This window comes from Eptatretus burgeri, chromosome 2, assembly GCF_056783735.1.
Source record: "Eptatretus burgeri isolate ZD-2024b chromosome 2, Ebu_testis_v1, whole genome shotgun sequence".
Taxonomy (NCBI): domain Eukaryota; kingdom Metazoa; phylum Chordata; class Myxini; order Myxiniformes; family Myxinidae; genus Eptatretus; species Eptatretus burgeri.
In genome coordinates, this window is record NC_140962.1 from 57,422,652 (window position 1) to 57,439,820 (window position 17,169).

At 42.9% G+C, this 17,169-nt stretch overlaps 1 protein-coding gene across 11 annotated transcripts in view; it reads right to left on the bottom strand.

Annotated features, from left to right (window-relative positions):
• LOC147032105 (homeobox protein Meis1-like) overlaps nucleotides 1-17,169 on the bottom strand; it is a 474,189-nt gene that overhangs the window by 20,583 nt on the left and 436,437 nt on the right. The window lies entirely within an intron of this gene.

The following is a 17,169-nucleotide window of genomic DNA, read 5'->3' on the forward strand; positions in this document are numbered from 1 at the left end:
GCTTGAACCGTTCTGTCCCCTAAGGCAGAGTGCACTTCATACCGTTCTGCAAGTATATTAGCAGACGCTAATTCGTGCCTTATCTAGCCGCTGCCATATAGATGATTTTCTGACTATACTTTGTCTGTTTCCTATCCCTCAACCTGCCTGGTATGGTTGTACCTACCAGTTTAGCTTCTTTTTTTTTAGGATTTTGGAACACACTCAATGTGATAGTCAACCCACAGTTCCCGAATAACCCCCACAGCCATCCCAAATGCCCTCGTGCTGTGCTGTTCTCTAGCAATTTAAGGGGCGAGCCCAGCCAGAACATAAATCACAAGCACTCTAGAATTTGGGCACTCGGGCTTAACCTGTACGGTCCTCAGGCACACATGGGCATAGCACAGGTAGGGCGCTCGATGCCATCCCAGAATTGGAAAACCCGATGTTTTCGCCTGTCACCCTCTTTTACAATCATTATTTCAATTAAATTATATTATGAACTTGAAGACTGTAGTACACAAATCGTCTGTCATAATACTTCCAAGAACCTCCAGTTTTGCAGTATTTCAATTTAAATAAAGGTTCAATGGGGGTGGTGTATAGGGGTGCTGTTCACGACTGCTTCTGGACTAGAAAGGTCCGGATTTTTTTTTTTTAATGATCATTAGCATCATTATTTTATGTAAATTGAAGGAAAATTAAAGTAACACTGCACAGGGTATCGTGTTCTATGAACTATTGAGTTAACCTCCGCCATCGAAGATGGACGGAGGTTACTGTTTTCACCCCTGTCTGTTTGTTTGTTTGTTTGTGAACAGTATTACGGAAAAACTCCTGGACGGATTTCGACGAAACTTGGTGGAGGGATTAGGTATGGTCCAAGGATCATGCCATTAGATTTTGGACTTGATCCAAAGTCCAATATGGCCGCTGTGGCGGCCATTCTGAAAAATATTTGAATATTTGTTTTTGAATTTTTACATATTTTAAGTGATTTCTAAACCAAAAAAAAATTTTTGCGAGAGAAAAAAAAACATTTGCAACTTTTTTTCAAAAAAATTCCGATTTTATCTGAAAAATATTTGAATTTTTTTTTTTGCATTTCTACATGTTTTAAGTGATTTCCAACCCCCCCGCCCCCCCAAAAAAATTTGTTAGAGAAAAAAAACCAGAAATTTGCACATTTTTTTTCAAAAAAATTTCGATTTCATTTTTTGGGCATTTCTACATGCGTGTCAGTCCAGTTCAGTTTATTCAATCGTGGTTCAGTAGAGTCTGATCTGTTTTGACCCACAATGAATAGGATATCAGGTTCACTTAAGTGACCCAGCAGTATTGGCGGCGGAGGTTTTGAACTCTACCGAGTACTCCCCCTCTAGTATTCTTATGTTTTTATTATCCTGTGCCACTAACACAGACTGCTAGTTTTGTGCTTGACTTGGCAATTACATTTTAATTATTTTACACATTGTCCTTCTGTACCCCACTCCAAAATGATGGATTTTTGGGCATTTCTACATGAACTATTGAGTTAACCTCCGCCATCGAAGATGGACGGAGGTTACTGTTTTCACCCCTGTCTGTTTGTTTGTTTGTTTGTGAACAGTATTACGGAAAAACTCCTGGACGGATTTCGACGAAACTTGGTGGAGGGATTAGGTATGGTCCAAGGATCATGCCATTAGATTTTGGACTTGGTCCAAAGTCCAATATGGCCGCTGTGGCGGCCATTCTGAAAATAGGATATCAGGTTCACTTAAGTGACCCAGCAGTATTGGCGGCGGAGGTTTTGAACTCTACCGAGTACTCCCCCTCTAGTATTCTTATGTTTTTATTATCCTGTGCCACTAACACAGACTGCTAGTTTTGTGCTTGACTTGGCAATTACATTTTAATTATTTTACACATTGTCCTTCTGTACCCCACTCCCAAATGATGGATACATGTTGGACACTAGTCAGCAAAACGTTGAATACCTGAACAGCCTTTTTACTGACAAGTCCAGGGTCCTGAATCCCATCCCTTCCCCAAACCACCCATTACCCCCAGAGCAGACTTCTCTCTGCAGCATGTGGGCATCTCCCACAACAAGGCTGAAAAGATCTCAGTCAATCTTGACACCTCCTCTGCAACGCATGGTGACAAAGGCATTAGCTCTGTATTCCTCAAATAATGTACTTTGGCCATACCCTCAGCTCCTCTTTTCTCACTCTGTTCAGACTCTGCCTTTGGTGTTTCTCAGATTGTCTCCTGCCTTTATCTTGGAAAATTGCAACTGTCATCTCCATTCATATAGAGGGTTTCAAGTCCAATCTACTCAACTACTGACTGGCAAGCTTTCTCTCCATGATAAACAATGTGTTTGAATCTATCATTGTTGCTGACCAAAGGCATTATCTCTTTTCCAACCCCGATCATCAGTTTTGCTTCTGCCCTGGCTATTCAACGTTGGATATGTTGCACTGATGATAACCAGAAAGGAAGGAATGTGTCCATGGATTGATTCCCTTCCCAAAATGGGCTGAGGGGGAGCTTGAAGGGGAGAGGGGAAAGAAGAAGGGGGAGATGCTGACATTGCCATTGCCCAGAAAAGGTTTCTAAGGCCCATGCAGGATGATTGCAGGTTGAAGTATAGCATCTCACACTGGTGTTAGCAATGGTTGGCTCCACATCTTTCACAGACTGAAACTAATGTGGAGGTTTTATATGTATAATATATATTGAAGCATGCATGGAAAAGAGCAGTAACCCACCTGATGCATCCATACTAATAAATGGCAATGCGTGTGTGTGTGTGTGTGTGTGTGTGTGTGTGTGTGTGTGTGTGTGTGTGTGTGTGTGTGTGTGTGTGTGTGTGTGTGTGCGTGCGTACGTGCATTCTCCTCCTCCACAACTCCATAACCATAAAACCTAGCAGCCGGAAACTTTGCATGCATACTAAGGGAACTCCAAGGAAGTGCAAGAGTGAAAATTGGGTGTTTGGATTAATTAAAACACCCCTTTTGAAGATAATTAACAGCTTTATTTAATTATATCCTTCATCAGACGATCCTCGGCCACCTCACTCTTTGGGGTCTTAAGGCGTCTCCTGAGTAACCTCGCCGAGGTCTGAAGCCGCCATGTTTTTTGGCCTCCTCAACCATGCCTTGACTTGGAACAGGCCGCAATGATTTCTTAACAATAAAGCATTTTTCCCCACTTTCCTCACTCATATTGTCGAATGTCTGTTCATCATAGCTATGAATTGCTACATACATCACTTTTGTAAGTACTATAGTTTTCTATTTTGGGGCTTGTAGCGATTTCATGCATTATATGATACTAGCAATACCCATGCACATACACGGGATAGCAGTACAACATAGATAGTAGCAGACGACAGACCGTACAAGGGGAATGACAAAAATATGCATTGTGCAAAATGCAAGTGGTACTATGGAACGCCAAGACTTCCCAAACATTGTCGGCATGTCCGCTAAGTGCCACAGCAATTTCATAGGGATCGTGTGATGGCGAGCCGAGTTTTTAGTGTGCAAGCTTGGTATTGTAATTGAGATGATTTTCCATGATCTACTCTCACGGGCTAATTAAAGTGGATCATCGAAATATCATTTCGCTTTTGAGGATCAGATATCATCTGGAGGACGAAATAAGTGTTGAACTCTGTTGTGAAATTTGATAATTTAAAGAAATAACGAGTGTTGCAACTAAGCCGATATATCTATTTACTTTAAGCACACAAGGTTATGTTCCCTCCTTGTCCATAGATACACAAGAAAATGTGAAATTCACAAAGCATTAAACTTATCTTTTTCTACTGTATGGATAATTATATTGAACAAAAACTTAAGGAACGTGGCAAATTTAACCAGCTTCATCGAGATATATGATTTAATACATTCACTGCCAGACATCATGCACTGTCCCCCAGAGGGACTGCTTATCCATAGCATCTGCCAGATCATTGTCCATATTTCCAGTGGTTTCGCGAGGTTCTCTGCAGGGAATCAAAGCAAATCTGGTAAAAAACGGATGTTTTAAAATAAAATTATAATGTTTGCGTGGAGCGCGAACGATGTAACCACGTACACAGACGCGCAGGCAACGTGCGGATCATGTGCAATACTTCTTTCACAGGCGATTAAACTTTGCGATGTCTCCAGAATTGTTCTACATTAAATATATGGTATGCAGCCACAGCCTGGCCAGCCATTCCTTATCAACCATTTCATTGGAGTGCTTGCTTAAGTGCTTAAGCCACTTGCCGAGCACCGTACAGTCAATAGCGGTATCGCGCTTCGTCATTCTGAGTGAATTATTCAGCCACAGCCTGGCCAGCCTTTCCTTATCAACCATTTCATTGGAGTGCTTGCTTGAGTGCTTAAGCCACTTGCCGAACAGCCTACAGTCAATAGCGGCAACGCGCTCCGTCATTCTGAGTGAATCGTTCACTCACTGCAGACGCTTTTGCCACGCCACGTCATTCAGAGCGATTGGTTTGTGCTCTGTCATTCAGAGCGAGCGATTAGTGCTTCATCATCCTGAGAGAGTGGTTTGTGCTCCATCATCCCGAGTGTGTGGTTCGTGATCCATCATCCTGAGTGAGTGGTTTGCGCTCCGTCATTCTTAAGGCCCAGTCACACCTTGACGTTTTAGCCAGCTTATGCCGATTTTTGAAAATTTGTGTAAAACGCTGGTACACGTCGAATACGTTATGGGTAAGTTTTGATAACATTGAGAGCACGCTTAAAAACACTGCCATACGTCGTAGTATGCTGGCTCTAAACGTTGTACTTTTCGGTTGTCCTCAAATTTTCCATCCTTGAAATTTTAAGACTTATGCCAGCGTATGACTCACGTGTTCTGCATAACGCTGGCCATAAGTTGTAGCCACGTCACGCGATCGTTGACACCACGTCGACACACATTACTTGTAAGTTACTCATAAGTCGAAACACGTCGAGGTAATGTTTAGCGTACCCGAAACTTATTTCTAACCTATGAGTAACATGTTGTAAGCAAGTTACGCGATCGTTGACACACGTCGACACACGTTACTTGTAAGGTACTCATAAGTCGAAACATGTCAAGGTAATGGTTAGCGTCAGTCTTCCAGACTCCCTGGGGATTTTTTTTTTCTTCTTCTTCGGTATTACGGTGATGTCGACACTTCGATTTCTAGTGCGGTTATAATATAATATAATTAAAAGGCTGCAGCTCAACGATTTAAATCATAACCACACTAGAAATCGAAGTGTCGACATGACCGTTATACCGAAGAAAAAAACAGAAATAAAAAAACATGGAGTCTGGAACACTGACGCTAATCATTACCTTGAGTGTTTCGACTTATGAGTACCTTAAAAGTAACTTTTGTCGACGTGTATCAACATTCGCATATCGTGCGTACAACTTATTCCCATTGGATGCGGAACGTGTGTCATACAGCAAGTACATCATAAAATGTTTAACACATTTATAATTACAAGACGTACTCCACTTACTACGACGTACGATAGCGTACTTTAGCGTTTTATTCACGCATACCAAACTTACCCATACTGTATTCGACATGCGCCAGCGTTTTAGATGCATTTTTCAGAGGTCGGCATACGCTGGCAAGATCGCCAAGGTGTGACTGCGATGTTGACACTTCCACTTCTGTGGCGGTTATGATTTGAATCGTTGTGCAGCAGGTTTTTGATAGGCTACGCAACGTCATCGTCGGCGATGCGTGCAGCGCGCTATGCATAAGTTAAACTATCGTTGGGCATAGGTTGGGAAGGCCGACAACAAGTTCAGCATTCGTTGGTATAAGTTATCTATAAGACAACGAAACGTTCTGTGTCGGTTACTAACACGTTATGCATACGACCCACATGTTATGAATACGTCCGAATCTTTAAAAAAAACATCAAAAGTTCAACGTAAGCCAGCGTTTTACATACATTTTAATACGTCGCCATCGCTGGCTAAAACGTCAAGGTGTGACTGGGCCTTCAGCGAGTTGTTCGTGCTCCCTCACTCTGATCAACTTGTTGTGAAATAACACTCGATTTCCCAGCCGTTTGCCATATTAACGTGTTTTCTAAATTACTGAGCCAAATACTTTTCCACCCATCACACGCAGCTGTTTATAAAGACTAATGTTTGTGAACATATCCCTGAAACGTCTATGGAAATTCAATATTGTTTTTCGGTGAAGGCTAATCAAGGTTTCTGGGTTGTATACCTACTGTAGTCGGTAATCACAATGACTCCAACCTGCTGATTCCCGAAAAATTGCCAATATTGGCCAGGCACTAATGTGTATGTACGTGTTGTTCATAAAGTATGACATATTCTGTCTGCTAAATCCCCTACTCTCATCTCTATCTCTCTTTTCTCCTTCCCATTCCAATTTAGAAATACCAAACTGCACTGAGCACAATACATTGTTGACTTGGTACTCCACAAGGTATTCCATTCTTTTCAGATAGAAGTTCGACTGAAAAGTATATTGCATACATCTGAATTAAATATCTCTCCTTTCTTATCTTTTCCCTCCCCAGCCACATCCTCTTTCACTCTCTCTATCAGTCCTCTCTATCATCCCTCCTTCCTTTCCAGAGAGAGAGAGAGAGAGAGAGAGAGAGAGAGAGAGAGAGAGAGAGAGAGAGAGAGGACAGACAGAGACAGAGAGAGGGGAGAGAGAGGGAGAGAGGGAGAGAGAGGGAGAGAGAGGGAGGGGGAGGGGAGGGGAAGGGGGAGGGGAAGGGGGAGGGGAAGGGGAGGGGAAGGAAAGGGGGAGGGAGAGGGAGAGGGAGAGGGAGAGGGAGAGGGAGAGATTATGTTTTGATGGTGTTTGACTCTGGGCGTGTCAGGGTCGAGTTTGTCTCCGGACGTGTCTGGGTGGTATTTATCTCCCGACGTGCCCGAGTAATGTTTATGTCTCCTGGCTTGTTCTACATTACATATATGGTATGGAGTACTTTCTTGAGTGCTTAAGTGTATATATTGAATGTCTGGACCGGAGTTTGTCCCGGGACGTGTCCAAACAGTGTTTGTCTCCAGACAGCTTGGCTCCAGATGAGTCTGGGTGGTGTTTATGTCTGATATTTTGCTCCGGACTTGTTGGGGCGGTGTTTGGCTCTGGACTCATCAGGACGGTGTTTGGCTCTGGACGCGTAAAGGGCCGTGTTTGGCTCCGGACGTGTCGGGGCAGTGTTTGAGTCTGGATGTGTCAGGGCGGGGATTGGCTCCTGACGTCTCGGGCCGGTGATTGGCTCCGGACGCATCAGGGCTGTGTTTGGCTCCGGACGCATCAGGGCAGAGTTGGTCTCTGGACACATCGGGGCAGTGTTTGGCTCCGGACGTGTCGGGGTGGTGTTTGGCTCAGGAGGTGTCGAGGCGGTATTTGGCTCCGAACGTGTCTCGGGAGTATTTATGTCCGGATGGGAGTTTGTCTCCAGACATGTCCGGACAGGAGTTTGTCTCCAGGAGTGTGCGAGCAGTGTTTCTCTCTGGACAGCTTGCCTACGGATTACGGATGAGTCCGGGAGGTGCTTGTCTCCGAACGTGTCTGGACAGGATTTACGTCTGGACAAGAGTTTGTCTCCAGACATGTCCAGATGGGGGTTTGTCTCCGAGAATGACTGGGCGGTATTTATGTCTGAACGGGAGTTTCTCTCCAGACGTGTCCGGATGGGAGTTTGTCTCTGGACGTGTCCGAGCAGTGTTTGTGACTGGACAGCTTGGCTCTGGATGTGTCTTGATGGTGTTTGTCTCCGAACACGTCTGGGCGGTATTTATGTCTAGACGGAAGTTTGTCTGTGCAGGTATCTGGGTGGTGTTTGTCTCCAGACGCTTCCGGGCAGTGTTTGTCTCAGGACGTGTCCGGGCAGTGTTTGTCTCAGGATGTGTCTGGGCGGTGTTTGTCTCCAGACGCTTCTGGGCGGTGTTTGTCTCCAGACGTGTCCGGATTGGAGTTTGTCTCTGGACGTGTCTGGACGGGGGTTTGTCTCCAGATGTGTCTGGACGGGAATTTGTCTCCGGATTTGTCAGGACGGGAGTTCACCTCTGGACTTGTCCAAGCAGTGTTTGCTCCAGACGGCTTGGCTCTGGATGCGTCCGGCAGATTTTGTCTCCGGATGTGTCCAGGCGGTGATAATCTCAAGGCCATATTTATAGGATGAGTAGAAAATGGATTTCAGACATTATTTTGTTTCCATCTTCACTGTTATTCTCTGGCTCTTTGCAGAATTATTTTGATGAAACAGTATAAATCGTAATTAATGCTCCAGCGCACATCTGCCTTCCCTTCCTCTCACCTCACATGCCTTCCCTTCCTCTCACCTCACACTGTCTTCCTTTCCCCCACCCATCCTTGCTCCCCTCCCTCCTCTCTCTTTTCCCCTCCACCTCTTCACTCTCCCCCCCCTCTTTCTCTCCGCCCCTCCTCTTTTCCTCCCACCCCCTTTAGTATTCCCGCCAGTGAAGTGAGGGTGGAACTTGCTTGTACTTCCTATAATTCACCAGCCGGTGTTTGTGTTTCTTTGTCACGCTACTCCTCCTACAGTTCTGGGCTGATTACATCCATACCTGCTCCATAAGATCAGCATGACCCAAATTAATGTATAGGGGTATTTTTATCTTTGCTGCTGGGTTTGGTGGGGAGGGAGGGTCCAGGGGAAGCAAATATTCTTCTGTAAATGTGTTTCGTGTCGCGCCACCTCAAGGTTGGGGAGGGTTTTACAAGTCTCCACCATTTACTATGCAGCATTCCTGTCCCCACGTTTTCCAGCACAGTGAGCTGTTTTGAATTACAAGCAGGAGGTATGTTTTTGCTTCATGCACGTAACCCAGTTTTTTGTTGTTGTTGTTGTTGTTTGCCTCTTCAGAGCTGTCAGTTGCCTATACACCATCCAAATATATAGGCTTGCATTGGAAGAATGTGTTGCATGCATGGAACAAGATCACCGGTAGTGCGGGTACTCTGCTAGTTTATATTAAGGCAAATACTTCCACACCTGCATCCATCTTTTGTGAATGGGCATGTGTGAGCCAGATGTTACAGATATAGATCACAGAGTGATCCAAAATGAAGTCCTTATTTTAAATACAGAAAACTGTTATTATTATGATTATATGTAGAGCATTTATTTTAATTTTTGAAAGATTATTTATTGCCATTAGTGAAATTTTTTTTTCTTTGCTTTCAGATTGATCCATTATGGCTGAGAGATTTCATTGTTGCTCAAAGAGTACGAATTGTTGCACAGTATGAGATTTAGCAATCTGTAATTGCAGTCCAAAGATGATGGTGGCAAAAAAAGGGGAAGATATGTCACTTTGGATGAAAAATCGATTTTTATAAACAATCACCAAAACCGTATAACAATTGGTTCATTCAAGGACTTTAGAAGATCAGAAAGACGTACCACAGCAAGATAGCAACAATACATTGTTGAAATAAAATGGGTTTATCATTTATTAATTTTTAATTAATATTATTTATTAATTTGTTTCACAGACATTGTTCTTTTCCCTTCTCCCCTGCCCCTACTTATAGCTTACAATCAATCATTTGTTAATGAGAACCGGTTTTGTGGTCACTGAGGGAACGGCACTCTGCAGCGTGTTAGTTAATTTAGCACGTAAACCCGTCGCGGGAAATTGGAAAGTGGCACATTTAGGCGCCATTCGTCAATTCCAAAATGTCCTCCATAATCACTCGGCCAAATTTGAGGGGGCAGCTTTGGGACGGCACGTGGTTTTTAAACCACCGACGACACGCAAATTACAGGAAGACATGCCGACCTCTCATCCCCTACCTGCCTGCCAGTTCATCTGTAGTTATAATCCCACAACCGTTACATTTATATACAGTATATATTATAAACAAACACGCATATACATCGGTGTGTGTGTGTGTGTGTGTGTGTGTGTGTGTGTGTGTGTGTGTGTGTGTGTGTGTGTGTGTGTGTGTGTGTGTGTGTGTGTGTGTGTGTGTGTGTGTGTGTGTGTGTGTGTGTGTGTGTGTGTGTGCAAAAATGCAGCATTACCTCGAATCACACTCATGGAAATTAGTTACAGATTGAAAGTGAAAGGTCGTGACTTAGCTTACAAGGTGTTAAACTCACAAACATCATATTTTTCCATTCCTGTTTAAATTCAGTTTCGTGAGCTTTGACTTCTGCAAGGGGAAAAAAAAAGTCATTCAGAACTTTGGCTTTAATTATGAAGTATGTTTCAAATCTTCAGCCATTTTACTGATTACTTGTACAGTGAAGCATGTCTATGTTTTAATAATGACATCTTTCTCTCCTTTAACATCCCAACAATCATCATAATGAGTATATCATAAGGTATGCCCAAATATCCTGTGCAATGAGTAATAATGGCAGCTTGTCTGATCCACCCACCAGCACCTGCTATTATGAGTCCACCCAACTGAGTAATAAGTTGTCTTTGGTGTAAAAAGCAACTTCTAATTTTAAAAAAGTGGATGATTTTCCTTGTTATATGAATGCCAATAATGAGATCAACTGTTCTTTGTGCAAGCCATTTTAATCCTGGACAAAAGTCACCCCATCCAATTTTGTAAATGTCAAACACTTATTATCTCCTTTTGGCTAAAGATAGCTGTTTTAAACACTGAAAGTGTGATCAAAGCCGTTCCAAAACTGGTTTAGAAGATCATTTTATGTTCAGTTTAAGGTAGCCCTCATGAAGAAAAAAAGTGCAAGCACCTCAATAAATGTGATGAAAAAGTTAAACTACAAACAGTGTGGTTTCTTTGTTATTTTGGAAGCATCATTTAAAACTGAAATCAAGGCTATCATTGTCAGTTTGTAAATATGATTGTACACCCCTCCTTCCCAATTCCATATCCAGGCAATGCATGACATCATCGCCGGGCGCTGAAGGAGGAGGAGAACTCAGTTTTCTCTCCGTTTGTGAAGATGTACTTTGGCCAAAATGGGATTTTAAAATTCTTTATTAATCATTTAATTGATTAATTACTTAATTATTATTGTATATTAATTACTTATTTATTGTATTTCTCATCTGGGCAATATCTCAGTCACCTTTTGAGCTTGGAAACTGATATTTGGACACGGCATTTAACAAGTGATTTTTGCTATGAAGAAGTATTTTTGATTTACTGATAAACCAATTAATTAAATAATTATTCATTTTTCGATTAATTACTTAATTTTCAAAAAGTTACAGATTCAGATGAAACAGTGGTGGTTTAGGTATGCTATTAACCAATTGATTAAGAAATTAATTATTTTATGATGATAATTTATTTATTTTAATTATGCAATTAATCAATTAATCAATCAATTATTGTGCAGAATTTAATTCCCATAATTTAGTTCCCAAATAATTCCCATAATTAATCAAACTCCCTCCAAATTCCATCTCCATGTTCTGCAAGGCGGCATCGCTGGGCGGCGGAGGCACCCCGGCAATGTCGTGCACTGGAGAATTTGTTATTTATGGGCGGTGTCCTTTGAATATACCTCCACTTGTTTAAAACTTTAACCAGACTCAGTGGTGTAATGTTTATAATGTACACTGAGTCTGGGAGGTCAGTGGTTTGAACACTAGCTGAGTCATACCAAAGACTTTTAAAATGGTATGTGCTGCTTCCTTGCTTGATGTTCAGCATTTAAAAGGTTAAGAGCACAGACAATCACTACAGGTTGGCAATTGTCATCCATGGGGAAGAGGAAATTGCTCCAGAGGAAATGCCCCACTCACTGTGGTAAGAAAATTGGTGCTATTGTTTTGTGTTCACTGGTACTCAGAGTACCCTGGGAAGTGACAGCACTTTCCCCAAGCTCACTGGCTGTGTTTGCCTCATCTAACAGTCTTGTGTTGTGTCGCATATGTTCTATCTGTATGTCTGTGCGTACGTGCATGCACGTGTGTGAGAGCCCCACTATGGACCATACAGAGGTCATGTTAACAAAACAAAAAAACTGAAAAAGCTGGAAGACAGAGGGTTTGAGGTCATTGCCCCAATTGGTCAGATAGACAAGTGGAGGGGAACAAGTAAAGACTGATTAGTGGGGAACAGACAGACATGGCGCAGAGATAAAATAAAAAGACAGGACAAATAAATAGTAACACAGCTAAACAGAAAGTAGAAATTAGCAGATGGGCAGTGGTGGCTGAGGGTGTTGAGGGTTTACTTGGAGGGAGTGCGGGGGGTGGGGAGAGTGGTGGGTTGGAGACAGACAGGACAATCTACTATAACTTGGCTGTAACTATGTCAGAAATATTCACACATTGATTGGTCACAGCAATGACCAACTGTGTGTGACCATTTTTCCCAGCCTTGTTATTTGTGTCTATTGTTGTGGCGTCTATCCACATCAACAAATAACGGTCCATCTCGGTGGTGCGGCAAATCACATGCTTTCCTCACCTCATGTTAACTCACCTCTCACAGTGGTGATTAAAATATTGGTGATTAAGGAGCTGTGTATTTATCCCTCGCTTTCCTCACCTCATGACTCATCCTGGTGATTACAATATTGATGCTATCCTTGACAATTTTACAGTTATTTGACTCCCCGGACACTAAGTGGTCAGCCGTGTCCGGTGGGCCGACACGGGTACTCTCGCCGGAGGGCAGGGGTGCCCGTTAGTCCCGATAAACAGAATAACTGTGTGCAGACACAGCTGCAAGCTAACCAGAGAAGAAGGATGCTTGGAAGAACAGAAAAGATCATGGGTGGAAATAGAGTACAATATGAAAATGCAGTGGGCCAATATTTGAAAGAACAAGTTTTGGTTTTTCAAGATCAAGAAAAAGGAAATTGTGAACTATTTTGGTTGATGAATTCACCGAGTTAGAATATAAATCAGTGAGTGAATATTTGGTGCTGATACTCTGTGAAAATTTGACATTTTTCCTTAATCTTGGGGGTGTGGTTAACTCGGCCTGTCATCCTTCCGAGGTCGGCAAAATGAGTGCCAGCATGCTGGTATACTGTCGGAGTGGAGACCCATCCAGGATTGTGTCCAATGGCCAAGGAGACTGCTCAAACAGCACCAACGCTCTGCACAGAGTATGGTCCCAATCTCCTCCTCCTTGGGAGTGCTTCAATAATGATAAAACCCAAAGAATGACTTCAATTTGAATCACAGTCAAAAAATGCATTCACGAGTTATATAGTATAGACTATAGATACAAGTTAACGATTGTGAAGTTTCTTCATCGTGTTGCACTAAATTACTGAGTAACGAAAATGGTTTCTAAATGAAGGGGATTTTGAAATGTGTTTCTTGGTAAAAGCAGTATGGCATAACATTTCAAAAGGTAAGTGAACACCTCAAACTAACTTTTGAGGTCTCGACATGAAATTACGAACACAAGAATCTATAATCATAAATGCCGGTGTGTGTAGTCCGTCAGTCTGTCAGTCCGTCCATCTCATCCATAACTACAAAACTATGAAACCTAGTGGCCCCAAACTTTGCATACATACAAAGCCAACTCCAAGGTGGTGCAGAAATGAAAACTGGGTGTTTGGGTTAATTTAAACACCCCTTTTGAAGATAATTTAGGGGGTGCTCATCATTAAAAACCAAAATAAGCCTTACCAATATGGCAGCACGCCATCTTGGTCTGCCCTTTTTCAGCTCGCAAGAGTCTGAAGCCACCATTTTTGGGGAGCTACTCAATAATGCCTTGGCTTTTGGCTTACAACAGGCCTCAACAATTTCTTAACGATAAAGTTTTTTTCACTTATTTCACTTATATAATTGAATGCCTGATCATCATACCTACAAATTGCTGGATACATTGCAATCCATGTAAACGCACGGAGAAGCCAGCGCTCATGGCTTTATTTCATTTCTGCACATGCCATAAGCTCGAGAATCTCTTAAACAAAGCTGAATTTCAAAATTTAAGCTCCAGAATTGAACTTGGCAAGCAGGTCTGACTGCTAAAAAATTGTTCAGGAATCCAATTTGGACATAGTTTGACATTTTGGATGTCACTGGGAGGTGCTTAATGTGACGGATCGGCGATCGCTAATCGCTTGCCAAGCCAGCCATTCCTTATCAACCATTTTGTTGGAGTGCTTCCTTAAGTGCTTAAGCCACTTGGCAAGTGCTCTACAATAATCGCACTGTCACTGAATACTGTATAGGATGGATTGACTTGAACAAAGTTCAGGGGCTACTCACCTGCGTTGGCCCTGCTTTGTAATGTGATGCATTGGACAGTAGCTGGCTCATTGAAATGTGCAATTTTGTTTTACACCACGTTTCCCCTTTTTCTACGATATTCATTCATTATATGACCCATCACTTCGGCAGATATATAGGCATGTAAAAACAATTAAACATTTAGTTTTTAAAAGTTTCTTCAACTGCATCGTTGGAGTGCTTGCTTGGAGCACTCTTCAAGCTTCGATCTCTACAAGCTTCCATGGCGATACCATGGGCCGCTTGTCGGTGTGGACATCTCCGGCATAAAGAAGGCAAAATTAATTAGATGATTACAATGAATAAAAAAATGTTTTCAGTTACAAAGCAATGAATCGCCACATCACGGCAGGTTAGCTGAGAGGTACGCACGCTCGCTCAAAGCTGTCTAGCCTGAGTTTGAACATGACCCAGCTATAAACTGTCATCCTGGTGTTTCACAGGCAGGGTGATTCAACAATTTGCGTGCCGTCTCTCATATAGATGTTAAACTGGCTGTCACATTTGCCGGAATCCCTCCCCACTATCCTCTACCACTCCGCACTCTCCCTCGCCCCTTTCTCCCATCCTCCTCACCTCTCTCCCCTGCCACTCTCTCACCCTTATCCCATCCTCTCCCTTTCTCTCTCCTCTCTCCCTCCCACCTCAATTTCTCTCTCTCCCACCCCTCTCCCTCTCTCTCCCACCCCTCTCCCTCCCACCACTGTCCTTCTCCCACCACTCTCCCTCTCTCTCCCTCTCCCTCTATAAAGGGAACTGTTAAGGACTGATAGTTTCGTTTTGAATTTAAAACCGTGACCCTTCTCCCCCTTTCTCCCACCCCTGCCCCCTCCCTCTGCTCCCCTTCCCTCACCCTCTGTTGAGGAGACGGTAGCATGTATGAAACAGATTCCGAGTGAGCCGACGGGAGGGCTGCAAAGGTCGTTGCATGTGCAAGCATGCATGTATACAGGCAGGCCTTTGCCAGGTAGATCGCGTGGGTCTTTAATGCTACCGCCTGTTTTTATATAGAATCTGGCGGTTAAAAAGAAAATGTTTGTTTGGGCACATTTTATCACTCTTGCCTTCGCCACCCCTCACAGTGCCTTCCCTCCACCTTCCCTAATGCTTACCTTCTCCCAAACCCCCTCCCCTCTCTACCCCCTCCCTCCCATGTACATCTCCCAGTAGTCTCCGTATGCTGCATCAATGTGCTGTTCTAACATAACCCATTGCATTCCATCCTGTACTACCCCTGCTCCCCCCTGGCCCCCTTCTCTCCAAGTACCACGACCAAATCAAGTTGACCCTAACCACCCCTTACACTTATCTCCTCCCAAAACCCCTCCCCCACGCCACTTCCCTCCCTCCTCTCTCCTCCATCCTCCTCGGTCCCACCCTCCCCCATCCCAGAGTGTATCGTGACGTTTGATGAGGGGTCGCTCTCATCGCTCCCCTTTCCTCACTCTTACCCCCTTCCTAGCAAACCCCTTCCTCACCCCTCCACCCTCCTTTCTCCCCTCTCCTTCTTCTATCCTTCCCTCCCTCCTCTCTCCCTCCCCTCCCTCCTCTCTCCCTCCCCTCCCTCCTTCTCCCTCACCCCCCCCTCTTGATCTACCCATCAGAGAAGCGACGGTTGTATTTGCGAGTACTTAATAACAATGCATAATATTTTACATCATCGATTCTTTTTTTTTTTTTTTTTCTCTTTCTCTCTCTCTCTTTCTCTTTCTCTTTCTCTTTCTCTTTTTCTTTCTCTTTCTCTTTCTGTTTCTCTTTCTCTTTCTCTTTCTCTTTCTCTTTCTCTTTCTCTTTCTCTCTCCTGTATGTTAAGTGTGATTGCATCTGTGCAGAAATAAGCCAAACACATTCTGGCCATAAATTTTCCAATGATTAAATTTGTTGCATTTGTTGAACTTCCTGATTTTGTTCTTATCTGTCTTCCTGATTTGGTTCATATTTTGTTCATGGAGATCTGGGTTTTGGGGCTGCCAGCGTAACATATATCCTCAAACTCCATTTGTTGCCACCATTCGCAAGATACATGGCCACAATGAAAATTAATGACTGTCATTTAGTGGAGGAATTAATTAGTGGGGGAGGTTTGGGGAATTAGGACATTTTTATTTTTTGCATAATGAAAAGTGAATGCCTGGCTGAATTCCACAGGTCAATTGCAGCTGCTCGGATAGATGCCAAGCCACCAGCATCAGAGATGTTCAGAAAGAGATGATGGTTAACAAAATGCAATTTTGTTTTAAAAAAAACAAAGAAGAAAAAAAAAGTATTTTATCTGCCTTTATGTATTTAGCTTGTCACAGCTCGGTACGTGACTTGTCCACATGCTGTTTTAACACAAGAGTAGTTCAGGCCAAGCATTCATGAGTACTCGCGCTCAGAAAGTTAAAGGGATTGCTTCACAGGACAAACTTTTAAATGCTGCATGAAGCATTCTAATCAATGAATGGAACATTGACCACGTGATGAGATAGAAATCTACCGAAGGTAAAATGAAAAGAAGGAACTACAGAGAGATTACAAAGATGTTTGAGCTTGATATCTAATATCTATGAAAGAATGATTAATTGAATGATCCAGTTTATTGGGAAACTGACCACCATATTTAGTATTTTAATATACATCCCCCTGAAATACTCAGCGTAATTGTTTATAAATGTTTCGCGAGAAAAAAAGTAATTGAAAAAAACAATCACAAATCTGTAAGAAATCGTGACTATGACAGCACTGGAAGCACTTACGGAAGTGACCCAAAAGTGCCTGCAGCAGCATCTGCCGAAAATTATTGAGTGACCACATCACGGCGAGATGTTCATTTCATTTTGCTGCTGCTGAACACCAATACGCAATCCAATTGAGTTTTCTGGCAGAATTTGACCACATTCATTCGAACTGGAATACAGTTTAGCCGAATTGGAGTGTATGAACCCCATATCAAGTTATAGGGATAGTCAAGGTCATTAGAGCTGAGTG